The sequence below is a fragment of the Anomaloglossus baeobatrachus genome, chromosome 6 (assembly GCF_048569485.1).
Source record: "Anomaloglossus baeobatrachus isolate aAnoBae1 chromosome 6, aAnoBae1.hap1, whole genome shotgun sequence".
Classification (NCBI taxonomy): domain Eukaryota; kingdom Metazoa; phylum Chordata; class Amphibia; order Anura; family Aromobatidae; genus Anomaloglossus; species Anomaloglossus baeobatrachus.
Window position 1 is genome coordinate 437162850 of NC_134358.1, and position 15505 is coordinate 437178354.

The window sequence follows — 15505 nt, forward strand, 5'->3', positions numbered from 1 at the left end:
AAACTAACCAAATTGGGTAGTTGATTGACCAATGTAAAACACCAGGAGCACATTATGATGGGCTAAAAAGGTTATTTGTGTGAAAATACGGATCTGAAAAAACGGACGGCACACGGACTGCACACGTACGTATTTTATGTCAATACGGACATTCCACACGCACACACGGCTCGCATACGCCATCACACGGATGCCATACGTACTGGAGAAACACCCCTAAAAAACGGAACACGGACCCGAAAAACGGACTGTAAGACACGTACTTTTTTTTGCGGAAGTGTGTTTTAGGCCTTAGGGTGCGACCGTACTTTGTGTTCTCCTACTTGCAGTTCAAAACGCAGGTTTTTGGCTTAATTGATTTGACCAAAGTTGCCTTTTCTAGAAATTTAGCGCTGAAAACGCATGCGTATTTACTGCATTTTTGATGCGTTTTCAGCGCTTTTTACCTGCGTTTCCACCTGCGTTTTGACAGATGCATTTTGAACATCAAGACACTGCTAAATAAAGTTTAAACAGTCAAATATATTGAAAAAAGAGAAAATAAAGGAACACATACATAATTTTAGTTAAAAAATAGAAAATAGAAATATATAATAAAATTTTAGCGGTAATATAGAATTTATCAGAAAAATAACAAAGTATAATTTTCCTTAAATTTAATTGTCGGATTATGTGTGTGTAAAGGGACATATGAAATCATTAATTTTATGTGCAATAAACATGCGTTTTGGTAGGCAAAACGCAGGTTTTCTGCAATGAAAAAGCAGGTAAAACGCAGGAATTTGTAGGATTCTTGTTTTTTGCCATTTCTCATTGACTTCAATGTTAGTAAAACGCACCCAAAATGGCAAAAACAATTGACATGCTGCTTCTTTGAACGCATGGTTTTTGCCACAAAATATGCAAATTAAACGCAGCGTTTAGAAATGCAAAGTGCGGTCTAGAAATCTACATTTTCCATAGACTTTGCTGTGAAATCAAAACGCATGCCTTTTGGCATGAAAAAGGTGCTTCTCAAAACGCACCTAAAAAGCACCTAAAACGCAGGTGAAAACGCAAAGTGCGGTCGCACCCTTAATCATGTGGATATTATAATTACTTTTTTTGCATTTGTTCATTTTTCATGCCTTTGTTTACTATAGAGAAGTTTTCTGTAAAAAGCATAAAAGAAACATGCAGTGTTTGAATTAAAAAAAAAAAGATAAAACATAAACTAAATACACCTCCTAAAGTGTGGCAAAAAATGCCACAAAAAGTATTTCTTTTGTATAGTGTTTGCGTATATTTTCTAAATGACGTACAGCCAACATCGGATCGCAGTGCTTTTTGCTTCAAAAAATGATCAACATAATATATATTTCAGCTTTGTGCTACATAGGCTCTCTCACCATTGCATTTGTAATGTTTGTATGGCTGCTACCAGGGAATTTGTATGTGCCAACATCCCCTTTGTCTCTTTGCATGCTTATTTATTGCATTTATTGCATTTTTTGATTCTTGATGGAATTAAATTTTCACTATTTTTGCACATTATCCACTCTCTGTTTTTAATTTCTCATCTAGTGGATTGCATTTATTATATGGGTTTCCGTACAGGATTTCCCATAAATATGATTAGTGGTGTATTCACTGTCTATTAACCACATAGTGATTGCTTATTTGCTCATAAGGATATATTTTCTGCTTTTATATATATATATATATATATATATATATATATATATATATATATATATATATATATATACATATATATATATATATATATATATATATATATATATATATATATATATTTAGTTTGCAGATAATAATTGGAAAATGTAAAACATTTCTGGATTTTTGGGTTCTATCCCAGCAATAGTATTGTCACGTTACGTTCCTGGGTTGTGGAATATTGTGACATTAGCAATGAGTATGTGAGGTGGGCTCGCTCTGACTACCTGCTGTGGAACAATCCCCCCTTTGCCTAATTGTAGATTCCTTGGATTCGCCCATGCTGGGGGTGTGGTTAGCATGGCAGCCCTATCTGTACACAAAGCTCCCTCTGCACCCATTCATTCCCACGCTGCTCACTACATCTCTGTATCTCGGAGCACTGGGATCATACAGCCTTTTCCCACTGTATCTGGCTGAGCTGCAGTCCTCTATGACCGTCAGGTCCAGACTATTCGATCTCTGAGCTGGAGAGAACGGTAAGTATTATTTATGGGATGACTTCTGTTCTGTATATATAGGCTTGTAAATGGTTTCCCCTTGTTACTGTACAGCTCTGGGCCTCACTTGTAATAATTGTCCATGCGATATGACCGATAATGAGCCCCCTAATTATAATTCAGTGCATTTATTACACAGCGACAATGAGAATAGAAATATTTTACATTATGGGAACATGAATTGGACTTTAGAACTGTGTATGGATTGTTGATCCTATCTATAGTCCTAGGCTGGAGTCACACTTGCGATTGACTCGCACGAGTGCAATGTGAGAAAATCTCGCATTGCACTCGAACCAATGTAATCAATGAGGCGGCTCCGATCTGCTTTTTTTTTTTTCCTCAGTCCAAATCGGACTGAGTTAAAAATCGCAGCGTGCTGCAATTTCTAGGGTTTCTCGTGCAAGTGTCTGGGTGCGAGAAAAAAATCGGATGTCACACGGACGGCACATGGACCATCTTAGTGACATCCGTTTTTCTAAATACAATTCTATCATGTAGCAGAGAACACTGTAAATGCTCCTGTACATGACTGTAATGATTAATAGCTGCTGAATACGGATTGCTCACGGACTACTATCATGAGAAAAATCAAAGACCCGCATTGCAATTGCATTGCACATGGATCAACACTCGGACATTGGTCATCCTACTCTCAGGTATGAGTATCGTACCGATTTTTCAAACGCAAGTGTGATGCCGGCCTAACACTGGCCATTCACTAGTGATTGTAGCCATCTGAATGACCGGTAAGTTGTCATTTCAAGTGCTCAGGTGTAATCGCTGCCAAACTGAACGACAGATCGGTGCCAGTGATTACCATTGTTATTGTCACCTTATCAACATTCCATCTAGTCACAGAGTGATGCAGAGATCTGTTGACAGTTATCATTTTGTTAATTGGTCCTGTCATCCCAACTATGATATAACCAGATGACAAGTATTAATCAGAAATCTATTCAAATGACTAAAATATGACCAGCTTCTTTGCTGTCCCCCGGTGTATCATCTACCTGACGGTTGGAATGTCCCGTTATCTTACCATGGGCATGAAATAGTCTCAATCCTGGGACTTTATCCAGGCACCTGTATTGTCTGCTCCTGGAATGGAAACCATTAGATGGCTTTTTTATTCCTAGACTATTGTCCTGTGAAGGTCCCTGATGAACCCCAAGAAGTCTGGGGGGAAACGCGTCGGGACTAGGTTTTTTTTTGCGGATACTGGCAGATAAGTTCCTGCTGGGAATTTACATTATATTATCCGTCTATACTTATATATCTGGTATTTGTGCTTTACGATTAAGTCTAATCTGTAGACTCAGGCAGTTTGAACTTGAGTCCTTAACAATCGAGGAGGACTTATTGTCCTAATTTTTTAACTCTTTTGACAGTTTTTTGGCACGATTCACTTTCACAAGTATTTAATGATGATGGGGGTCAATTCTTGGCAAATACCGTATTATCTTAGGGTAATATAGGAAACAGTCGACAAGGAGCAGGCGGCACCCTAAACATCATGGTGCAACTCTGCAGGTAGGCAGGTGACAGAGAGGGCTTATTGTCAGATATAGTGCCCCTTATTATCATACATTTTGAAAGTACCAGTGAATACTGTCACCCCTTTCACCACTACCCCTTCTCCTGTATCATAGCTTTTGTGTGGTGCACCCCCCATCACTTGACCACGGTCTGGTAGGATTATATTGATGGTTCTAGGGTATACCGTTTTAATGAGTATTAAATAAAGTATTATTTTAGGGGATTTTTTCTTTGGTCTTTTACTTTATTCCTCCTTTTGATTATTTGTTTTGGTTTTCTGTCCCCCGACATGTCAGACACAAATGTCACCCAATGAATCCTATTGACTATAATGGGTCCATCGAGTTTCTCTCAAATTGTCAGTCATCTATTGTTCATCATATAATGTTCAGATCAAAAATTAGAAAATGATCATCACTTTGTATACGGAAAGCCGAAAACTCTTTACTTTTAGCCTCTGCAAATATGATGGACCAACAGGTCTGCCTGTACTTCCAAGGTGTATTTCTTGTACATATGTAGAATATATACAATTATATTTGTTGGGCCATTACAACATCATTTTATAAAGCTGTAGTATGGTGCGTTTCCCTGATGTTTGAGGTCTGATTGGGGAAAAAGGAGTTTTCCTCACATTTGCTGTTTCTGGATTCTAATTAACAATTCTGCTTCCCTGCTGTGAATTGTGTGATCTGTCATCAGAATTGTTACAGTTCACTAAAATAGCTGCAGATCAGAGATAAGGGATCTGAGGCATACCGTTCAGTAGAATCAGCTGGTCATACACATTAGGCCCCTTTATATGTGTTTCCGGTATGTGTGGCATCCTTTTTTCACGAATACGACACGTACCCATTATAACCTATGATGCTGCTCACATGTCCGTATATTTACATGGAGTCTGTGTGCGTGTAAAACACAGGAAGACATGATTGTTTTCTGGCTGCACAGATGACAAGGGCAATACAAGTCTATGGGTCTGTGAATAACACACACAGCACACGGATGGCATCAATGTGCTGTTCGTGTGCTGTACGTGTTAACATTGAAAGTATAGGAGAAGCTTTTTATTTCTTTAGCCATACAGGAAAAACACGGATGACAATTGGATGGCACACTGATGCAATACACTGATGACACCGGGACCATTTTTCACATATGTGTTTTGTACACATGTGTGAAGGAGACCTTAGATGTATGTTGGCCAAACTATGTTTCCCATCCCCCCATACACATTAGACTAATGTCGGAGGAACCCACTGACATCAATGGGTTCAGCCAACATTTTAATTCGTATGGGAACCTTTGCATCGACACTTGATTGTTGGGGAGTTAAGGATTCAGTGTGTCCGATTTAAGACTGCTGACCTTTTTGTTCTCTAGAGATAACACATATATCTTGCGGTGGTTCTTTCAACAAAGGAATGCTCAGACAAACAAACAAGTGCTACTATGTATGGGAAAGCCGAATGTGTATGGCAGGCATTAGAGAGCCTGGATTATCTCTCTGCCAAACAATAGGATCAGCAACCAAATTCCAATTGCCCGATCCTTATGACACCCAACATAATCTTTTAGGAGACATTCAGAAGAGCTTCATACAAAATCATCTCCAGTGAGTAGCCGCGATATAACAATATTCATCTATTTGAGACGACTTCTGTTCTAATGTCTAGAATAGTCCAAATTCAAATGTTACATTCAGAACGGGTACCCCACCGCCATATACCTTTATTTATCTGGCAGAAGTAATTCGGCTCTTTCATGTACCAGATCTTAACTGCTACCTTCGCACCCACAATACTATAACTATGCCCCCACAATTTATAAAAATAGACTATTATTAAATCAAAGTGTTTTGGTTTAAAATTTACCAATATTCTCTATGTATCGATGCCAAATAATATTTTATGCAAGCTTTCATTAAGTTTATCTATTATACAGTTCTTTCTCTCCGGAAGGAAAGATCTGTCTCTAAAATTCAACTTGTCCCAATGATGTTGGAAAGTTTAGCCAACTTTTCTCTCTTGTGAATGGACACCTTTCTTATTTGCTTGACCAAGCAAACACCCTTGGAGTATGCTTACACTGGCATATGGTGGATGTTAAATAACCACCAATTGGCCTCATAGAAGCTGAATGGTGGTCATTTATTAGCCTGATTAGACATGCCAACCACACTTTCCATTTGCACAGAATAATCAGTAAATTATTCTCAATATCCCATCCCCTGTATACACAGGAAAATGTGCTACCAAGAAGAATGATTTTTAGGTAGCCTTAAAGATGTATGTTCTTGTTTGAAAGTTATACCCTATCCATAGGAGAAGGGACAACTTACGGATCGCTGGGGCTATACAATTGTGCCCCCCACTAATCCGGATAACCAGGGCTCTGAAGAATAGAATGGTTGAATCATGTGCAGGGCAGCTCTATTCATTTTTAATGGGACCACTGGACAAAGCTGAGCACTCTGCTGGTCTTTGGCACTTCCATAAGAATCAATGGAGAGGCAGTGTGCTTTATGGACCTCTGCTCCATTCTCGGGATTGGTATGGTTCCCAGAGGATATACCCACAGCAATCGAGAAGTTACCCACCCACAGGATAGGGAATAACTTTCAAACTTGAGCATACCCTTTCAAAACTATTTCATCCAATGACGGTGTGTTTTGCTAGTTCGTCAGGTGATTGTCAGCCTGTTTACACTGGCCTGTTATTGAAGAACGGGTTTCCTTGGAATGGTTGTTGCAAATAATTGGCCAGTGTAAATGCACCCCTACATTCTTATCAGCAGATGCTGGAAGTCTCTATAATTCTATTATTATTATTATGCGAGAAATCATTAATTTCTCATACAAAAGTATTAAAATGTCAGTGTCTCACTATAGTTGTATAAAGGCTTCCATTACAAATGAACTCATTTTAAAGATAGTCTTTCACTAGGAAAGGCCACAGGTTTAAGGAAACCACCTCAAATGCTATTAACGTGCAGATATGGGGGTTAATATGTCAGGTAATAGCGTTCGGCAGCCATATTAAAAGCACAGCTAGCAGGAGTAATTGAACTTTATTCTTCCTTGCAGCTTCCGGCTTTCAGTCATAAAGTGGCAGCCAGCGCAACTTCAGTCTCCACTCAGTATATAGTGTACAACTTCTCTAGCCACCCACTGACACATTAGCTGACAGTTGTCACTGCACCGATATGCTGCAGAGACAGCTGTCAGTCAGTGTGCCAGGCTGCACTTAAAGCCACTGTTCACTGTATACAAAGTGGTGACTGAAGCTGCACCAGAACACTACTAGGACTGAAAGCCAAAGGCTGCCAGGAGGAGTAAAGTTAATTTCAGGCAAGGATAAATTCCGCGTACCTGAATGGCTGAGCAACCATTGAATGGCTGAATAAGTATTATCATTTACAGACTGGATAAACCCTATAAGCTAAGGTCCAGTGAGTGTAGTGCCAACATGTAAGGCTTGGTTCATATGTCCTGTAGTCATCCGTTATCATGGATCTATTAGAAATCCGTTTGAAAAAAGTTGTGCAAACACAACTTTTTTGTCTGTTGTTAAATAAATTATGTCTGCTAGATCCGTTTTTAACATGTGGAGTCTATGGACAATGGATTCATTAACGGATTGCTATTTATGGTCTATTTGTAACGGATCTGTTAAGAAAACAATGGATCCATTACTAATGCAAGTTCAATGAATGGCTAAATAGCACAATCTGTTAACGAGTCTGTTAAAAAAAAACCCTGAATCCGTCAGAAATCAGTTTCCCAACGGATCCGTTCTAACGGAAGTCTACAGGACATGTGAACTCAGCCTAACAAATGCTATGCGCAATTGTCGCGCCTAGGGCTATGGGGTACTCGGTCCCGGGCAGAGTCTCTATCGGGAATGTCCCGTGCCCTGGGCCCTTTTTGTAATGGGATGTATTTACAGGGGATTTAGGTTAGTGCTCATACGTGACGCCACTTGTGGTGTTGCGGCTATATATATCTGGAGCCGCTACTCCAGAATGTCACTACTGGGTCTGGTGGTAATTGCAGCCTGGATGGTAGGCCCTCTGCAAGCAGGGCCGGGCCCCAGAGGATGGGTGTTGTGACGGGCGTCGGAAGAAGGTAGTCCACACAGAGGTATATTGCAACTGGTTTTTACTCACTGCTGGTAGGTGGTAACAGGTTACCCGAGGCCGGCTGGTTTCACCTTCAGGTCCCCTTCGTCCCAGTGCCAGTTCAGTACTCTGGTACCTTCTTCCCCTGCACCTGTCTCTGGTAAATGGGTCCCCGTGGCGTCCGGTGATTTGTCCACTTCTGTCCGCCTGACGGTAGCGTGAACCCTGTGGGGTTGGAGTCTCTAGTCCTGTCCCCGTTTCTCCCTTTGCTACTGAGTCTTCGGATTTTTAGGGTCAGCGAGGTCCTTGATGGTCCCCTTGCTGTGCAGGTGTTAACAGGTCGGCTTGAAGCTCTTTCCTGTCCTAGGGTCCTGTACCCCGTCGGTGCATAGTTCCGGGAGAACTCCACTGGCAACTACTCTCCTGGGTACCAGGTTACCGTTAACCTGAGTCAGGACGTTGCTTCACTTCCACCTTCACTCCTCTACTGCTATCAACTCACTGACTACTCTTCACAGTCTGCCCCTCCCACCTAGTGAACTAGTGGACTAGTCTGGCTCCACCTCTTGGCGGCCATTCATTGGTCCGACCCTAGCTATGTACCATTGTATGGGGGATTGTTGGGGAAAACTGGGATTACCTGGCTTTTTGGGGTTACCGGCACTGGTCTCCCGGGGACCTAGGGGGTAGGCCCTGCATCATTGTGGAGATGCAGAACCTTGTCGCACCCTGACCTGATGGTCTCAGGGGCACTACACAATATTATTATTAAATCGGTGGATAATAAATGTGATATGAATACGTTGCTACACTGACTAATATTGGGCTGTACAGGCTAATAAATGTAAAACAATAATGATGAAAATAAATATATAGATAAATAAAATTAGTGGTTGGTAACTAATGAAACAATCACTAGCGCCATAAGAATTAACTGCGCAATATGAATGGATTGCTCTTTTCTCTGATGGTACAATCTACAGGCTAATAAATGAATAACAAGCACAAATAACAGAGGCTTGTGGGTAAACATACAATGGAAGGTGAGCGCTAGGTATACACTGATAACATAGGAGATTAGTCCAAGAGGCATACAAGATTGCACTGACCCCCAACATCTTGATGCAGTGTACTGCTGAAAAATGTCTCATGGTAAAAGGAATATGTACAGTCCCAATGCCTGGAAGAAGGGTGCACTGGCTATACGTGTGTTGCAACTGAACAAGGAGCCCTGGTCAGTGACGTACCTGGTGATGAAAGCAAGGGGCAAAGCTGTGCTGGAGAGTGTGACATCACACGGAGAGAAATTACGATGGCTGAGCAGGACCACACCTCCCTACAAGTTTCAGAACAGTAATATTTCTGGCTTGATTTGTTCCAAAATTGATTTGTTCCTTTTGCCATCCATGGTATTGATAACATCCTTCTCCGGCACATTTCAAAGCCGTTGATTCTTTTTCTGTTTTGTTGCTTTATCAACCAGGTTTTGCATTCGTATGTTACCACTATTCATATTGTGCAGGTAATTCTTATGGCGCTTACAGTTGCTTCATTAATTACGAACCGCTAATTTTATTTATCTGTATATTTATTGACATCATTATTGTTCTACATTTTTTAGTCAGTACAGTATCATATTAGTGTAGCAATGTATTCATATCACATTTATTATCCTCTGATTTAATAATCAAGAATCTGTAAAAACACTAGTGCATGCCCTCATCTCCTGCCTGGACTACTGTATCCTACTCTGGCTACTTTCACACTTGCGTTCGTCGCAATCTGCCGCTATGGATAATATCGCTCGCTGTTAACGGCTTGCGCTGTTTCCCATAGACTTATATTGACAACGCACTGTGACGCAAGTGTCTGCGTTGCATCCGACGGCTGACGCTGAGTCATTATTTTGACTGAGCACCGGGTGGATGGAACGCAGAATGTAGCGTTTTTATGTTGCTGTAAAAAAACGCACTCCGTAGGATTCCGTTGGGATCCATTAAGAGGCATAATGAATGTCTATGGTGCTGGAAATCGTCACCATGCGTTTGGCGATGGATTCCAGTGCAGGATTCTGTCACGTTCTCCTGAGCATGTGTGACGCCCTGGCAAAACCAGGTAGTCACACAAAAGGCCCCCGCATAACACCATCCCTCACAGGGTTACATACAGCCGTCATGAAACCCTAGCCACCCCCCTCAGGGCAAGACAGACACACCAGTGGGCGGGACCAGGCGGTTAGGAAACGCCCACCTAGGGGTCTAGACAGCCCGGGGCGGGAAAACCCAGAGTCGAAGTCTAGAGTTCAAGTTGAGAGGAATGGAGGCTGGGGCTAGGTGTAGCTCCAGCGGAGGTGAAACTCAAGTTGACTGGCGCCAGGGTTGGAGCCCTGGTGCCTTGGCTAGGTGGCAGACGATGGTCTCCGTCAGCAGGCGACAGGAAGACGGCAGCCGGAGATCCGAGGTGGACCGGGACAGGGCTGCAGCCCGCCGGTACGGATACCGGAGAACCGACCCGGAAACCGTGCACAGAGGGGGTACTTGGACCCTGAAGCCAGGACCGGAACCAACGGCCTAGCTAATTAACCAATTGAGGGCAGGATTTTAGCTCCTGTCCCAACCAAAGTCCCAAAAGCAGACAACCACCCACAGAGAGGGATAGGGCAACAGCTAGGGCCCGGTAGATCCCACGGGTCAGCGTCAGTGGGCACGGCTCCTCAGGTACACAACAAGCCGGGAGCGGACTCCTGTGTTCCATACCAGGAAGTCCAACACAAGCAAAAACAGTGCAGAGAGGAAAAGACGGCGACCATAAGCCCGGGTAGGGGACAAGAGTACAACCGGCCGTGGCGGCCGGCCACCAGCACCTTGGTTTACCAAAGGACTCGTGTGATTTATTCAACTGTGAGTAACCAAACATCCCCCTGGTACGTCCGGGCGCGCAGGCCCCTGCCATCGCCATCCCCTACACAGAGCCACTGGGCCCCGGGGCAACCATCCCACGGAGGGGTTAACATCCAGCTGCCATTACATCTCCCCCGGGGTGTCCCACAACAGCAGCGGTGGTGCCACCTTTCACCACACACCGTGGGTGGCGTCACAAATGGAATACGGCCAAGCCCGTACAACTACGTCCCCCTTTTCATTTGGCGTGTCCGCATGACCCCCGGGTTCGGAGGTTCCCTTGAGCCACACAGCGGGTCCGGATCCGAGCAGCCCGGCTGCTACAGGCGTGGGGGCGACACACATGCTCAGCATGTCCAGCAGAACGTTCCATGAGGTAAAGAAATGAGAGATGTCAGGTAAGGAGTCTGCATGTGTTAGGGGAGATGACAAGGTCACATTGTGGTGACCTTTTCCGCACCGATGCCATCTCCCCTAACATGGGCAGACCTGATATCTCTTATTTCTTTACCTCTTGAAATGTACTTGATAAAGGCCCAGATTAGCCAAAACATTGTATATATTGATATGAACTAAGTACATCAGATAGTAGGCACAATATTTCAGAAACGCTTTATTAACAGCTTACAGATGTGTGGACTTTCCATATAAATATGAAGACACATTGCTTTTCTTACACTTCACAAAAGTCCAGCAAACCATAATGAGAAGCTCCATCTTCTCCTATGAGGTTCACAGAGGCTGTAATGCTCCCTCAGCTCACCATAGGGGAACTTGTGTCCCAATATGGCGACCATGTAGCTTGTTTTTAACATGTAAACAATTGTTTACTAAAATCCTATTCTTTCCAATTATTTTTGTTCAATTTTTATTAGTTGCACCTTCTGCTTCCCCTGAGCAAAGCTCCGTACCATTTCACTGACCTCCCAGGCCTGCATATAGGCCCTCATTCTTGTCTCCAGTCTCTTCTAGTCCTCCTGCCTGGAATACACTTTCACACTGTCTTCCCACTCCTTAGGAAGTACTATCTGATGCCCTGTGGTCTCCTCTGCCTGCAAACAAACACCCAATTACATGCAGGCCTGCCAGTAGTTAGACCTAAAGGCCCAGTCACACTAAACAACTTACCAGCGATCCCAACAACGATACAACCTGATAGGGATCGCTGGTAAGTTGCTAGGAGGTCGCTGGTGAGATGTCACACTAAGCGACGCTCCAGCGATCCCACCAGCAACCTGACCTGGCAGGGATCGCTGGAGCATCGCTACACAGGTTGCTGGTGAGCTTGTCACAAAGGCAGATCTCACCAGCAACCCGTGACCAGCCCCCAGCGCCGCGTGGAAGCATGCTGAGCTTGGTAACTAAGGTAAATATCGGGTAACCAACTCGATATTTACCTTGGTTACCAGCGCACACTGCTTAGCGCTAGCTCCCTGCACACCTAGTCACAGTACACATCGGGTTAATTACCCGATGTGTACTCTGCTACGTGTGCAGGCAGCAGGAGTCGGCTTCTGCGGACGCTGGTAACCACAGTAAACATCGAGTAACCAAGAAGCCCTTACCTTGGTTACCCGATGTTTACCTTCGTTACCAGCGTCCGCCGCTCTCAGCTGTCTGTGCCGGCTCCTGTTCTCTGCACTCCTAGCCACAGTACACATCGGGTTAATTACCCCATGTGTACTGTGGCTACGTGTGCAGGGAGCCGGCACTGACAGCTGAGAGCGGCGGACGCTGATAACGAAGGTAAACATCGGGTAACCAAGGTAAGGGCTTCTTGGTTACCCGATGTTTACTGTGGTTACCAGCGTCCGCAGAAGCCGGCTCCTGCTGCCTGCACATTCAGTTGTTGCTCTGTCGCTGTCACAGCGGGAGAGCAACAACTAAAAAATGGCCCAGGACATTCAGCAACAACCAGCAACCTCACAGCAGGGGCCAGGTTGTTGCTGGATGTCACACACAGCAACATCGCTAGCAACATCGCTGCTACGTCACAAAAGTTGTTCCTTAGCAGCGATGTTGCTAGCGATGTTGCTTAGTGTGACGTGGCCTTTAGGTCCTTCTTTTTCCAGTGCTAGGCCCTATCTGAGGGTACTTTCACACTTGCGTTGAACGGTATCCGTTGCATTGCGTTGTGTAACGGATGCAACGGATGTGTTGCATATAGTGGCACAACGGATGCAACGGATGCTGCAAAACAACGCAATTCGTTTTGATTTTTTTTTTTACAGTTTTACCAGCAGCAGACTATTGTAAACGATCAGCTGATCGCTCCCAGTAGCCGGCCGCCGGGGTGATCAGCTGATCGCTCCCTGCAGCCGGCCGCCGGGTGATCAGCTGATCGCTCCCTGCAGCCGGCCGCCGGGTGATCAGCTGATCGCTCCCTGCAGCCGGCCGCCGGGTGATCAGCTGATCGCTCTCTGCAGCCGGCCGCCGGGGTGATCAGCTGAGCGCTGTCACTTGCCGGCGCCCGGGCATGCCGGCGGGCGGGCGCTCAGCTGAGCGCTGTCACTTGCCGGCGGCCGGGCATGCCGGCGGCCGGGCATGCCAGCGGGCGGGCGCTCAGCTGAGCGCTGTCCACTTGCCGGCGCCCGGGGATGCCGGCGGGCGGGCGCTCAGCTGAGCGCTGTGACTTGCCGGCGGCCGGGCATGCCGGTGGCCGGTCGCTCAGCTGAGCGCTGTCGCTTGCCGACAGCTGGGCGCTCAGCTGAACGTTCGGCCACCGCGAGCCAAAATAAAGTTTGATTTAAAAAAAAAAAGAGCATGCGCAGTGGAATCCAGAGGATTCCGCTGCTCAAAATAACGTTACATGCTGCGTTCCTCCCGCTGGGCGGAAGCAACGGAGCGTCGCCCAGCGGAAGCAACGCAGGTCCTTTTGGTACAATCCGTCACCCATACAAGTCTATGGGAAACAGCGGAATCCGTTAACGGATTCCGCTGTTTCCCAAAAGGGCGGATTGTAACGGAAGGAAATAAACGCAAGTGTGAAAGTACCCTGAGTCACTATCAAGAAGTTGCATCCTGTATGCTCATGTAGCTCCTACCATCCTGAGCTAATCTCAACTGTTAACCCTGTATGTACCTGATCATGTGCATGTAAATTACCACCTACATAAAACCACTTTGGAAACAGTGCAATGCATTGTATAACATCACATTTCCCCAAGCGGCTGTGGGAAGTGCCTCCAAATCCTTACATTATATACACATATTGTCTAGGGTGTCTGTGATATCACTTTCTTCTGCCATTATCATGTCACCATGGTATAAGTCAAATTTCCTCTAAACACAATACGGACAGATACTGACAACTATACAAACTTGCTACTCAATTATGAACTGTGTGGGTGGAAAAGTCTAAAAACACAAAACACATCATAAAAAAATAAACAAGTTAATGACTAGTATTATACAACTTGCAGCAGCATGTCTGAGCTTTCTGACATTTTTAATACACATGAAAAAATATAGTAAAGATATATTAATATGAAGAATAAAATATATTCTGTATTAGTGAGTATACATAAAGATAACAAAAAGTGTTTTGGTATTATTTTTTTTTTTTTTTTACAAGACAGGTTCTCTTTAAAGAGAACCTATCATCAGAATATGAGCTATTGCGTGTGTTAAATATGTTTTTTTCGGGTTTTTTTTAATTCCTCAATGTTTTAAACAGAATTCTTACAATTTTCATACTGACCACTGAGACTATTCTAGTCTTATACTGTGTCGCCCAGGAAATGGAGTTCTCGGTCCCGGGCAGTGTATAACTGAAGAATGTCACTTTAGCCCTGGGTGCTTTTTAATGGGGAGTATTTACATGAAAGATTAAAGTCATTTATGTGACGTCACCTGTGGGTTGCGGTTATGATGGTGGAACTGCCGCTGCTGAGTTGATTATCTAGGGCTGGTGGTAATGGCAGCTGTGGTGGTAGGCCATCCGCAAGTACATTTGAGCCCAGGAGATGTATGATGGAGTAATAAGTGAGGCCACACTGTGGGTTGTAGTTAACAGTCTCTACTCACTCTGGACCCTTAGACGGCTGGTTCAGGTCCCTGTAGTTCCAGTGCCAGTTGATGACTCGGTTGCTCTCTCCCCGTCACCCTCAGTGTGGTTGGGTCCCCGTAGCATGGAGCATTTGTGGCCCGACTGTCCCTTATTGGTGGCAGTCTCCTTGTCCATATGGCGGCCAGTGTGGACCCTGTAGGGCTGGTCTGTGTCCCGAACCCTGATCCTTGCTTTACTGCTGGTGCCCCGGGATCTGTGGGTCAGTGAGGTCCGTGAAGGTCCCCTCACTGTGCAGGTATTTGCCAGGCCATCTGAAACTGTCGCCTGACCTAGGGCCCTGTGCCCCGTCAGTGCTCTGGTCCCACCGGCGGGTTTACCCGCCCTGGCGACCACTCTCCTGTGCCCCCGGGCCACCATTACACGACCCAGCTCTAGGCACGTCTTTCCACTTTCACTTACTATTACTCCACTGACTACTGTCCCCTCCCACCAGGTTGTCTAGTCCCTCTGGTCTGGCTGTGCCCTCTAGGTGGCCATCCCCTTGTGTCCGACTAGCCAATTACCCCTGGTGTGGAGTGGTAACTAGGATTTTGGTGTGCCTAGGTGTTGCTGGCACTGGTGTTCCCGGTCCCAGGGGGTAGGCCCTGCAAACCTGGTGGGGATGCAGTTCCTAGTAGTGCCCTGAGTGGCTCTGGGGGCGCTACAATACTACCTGTTCTTTT

The 15505-nt window shown here is 44.9% G+C and overlaps 1 protein-coding gene across 5 annotated transcripts in view; it reads left to right on the forward strand.

The window, feature by feature from the left end:
- The first annotated feature begins 2042 nt into the window (after positions 1-2042).
- The window catches only part of ENTPD3 (ectonucleoside triphosphate diphosphohydrolase 3), a 96223-nt gene continuing 82760 nt past the window's right edge, over positions 2043-15505 (forward strand). For 2 of the 5 annotated variants that reach the window (XM_075315223.1, XM_075315225.1), the window contains exon 1: positions 2043-2195. The gene's annotated coding sequence lies outside the window, so the exon portion shown is untranslated. The remainder of the gene's footprint in view (positions 2196-15505) is intronic. The other 3 variants (XR_012724355.1, XM_075315222.1, XM_075315224.1) reach the window with 2 other exon arrangements.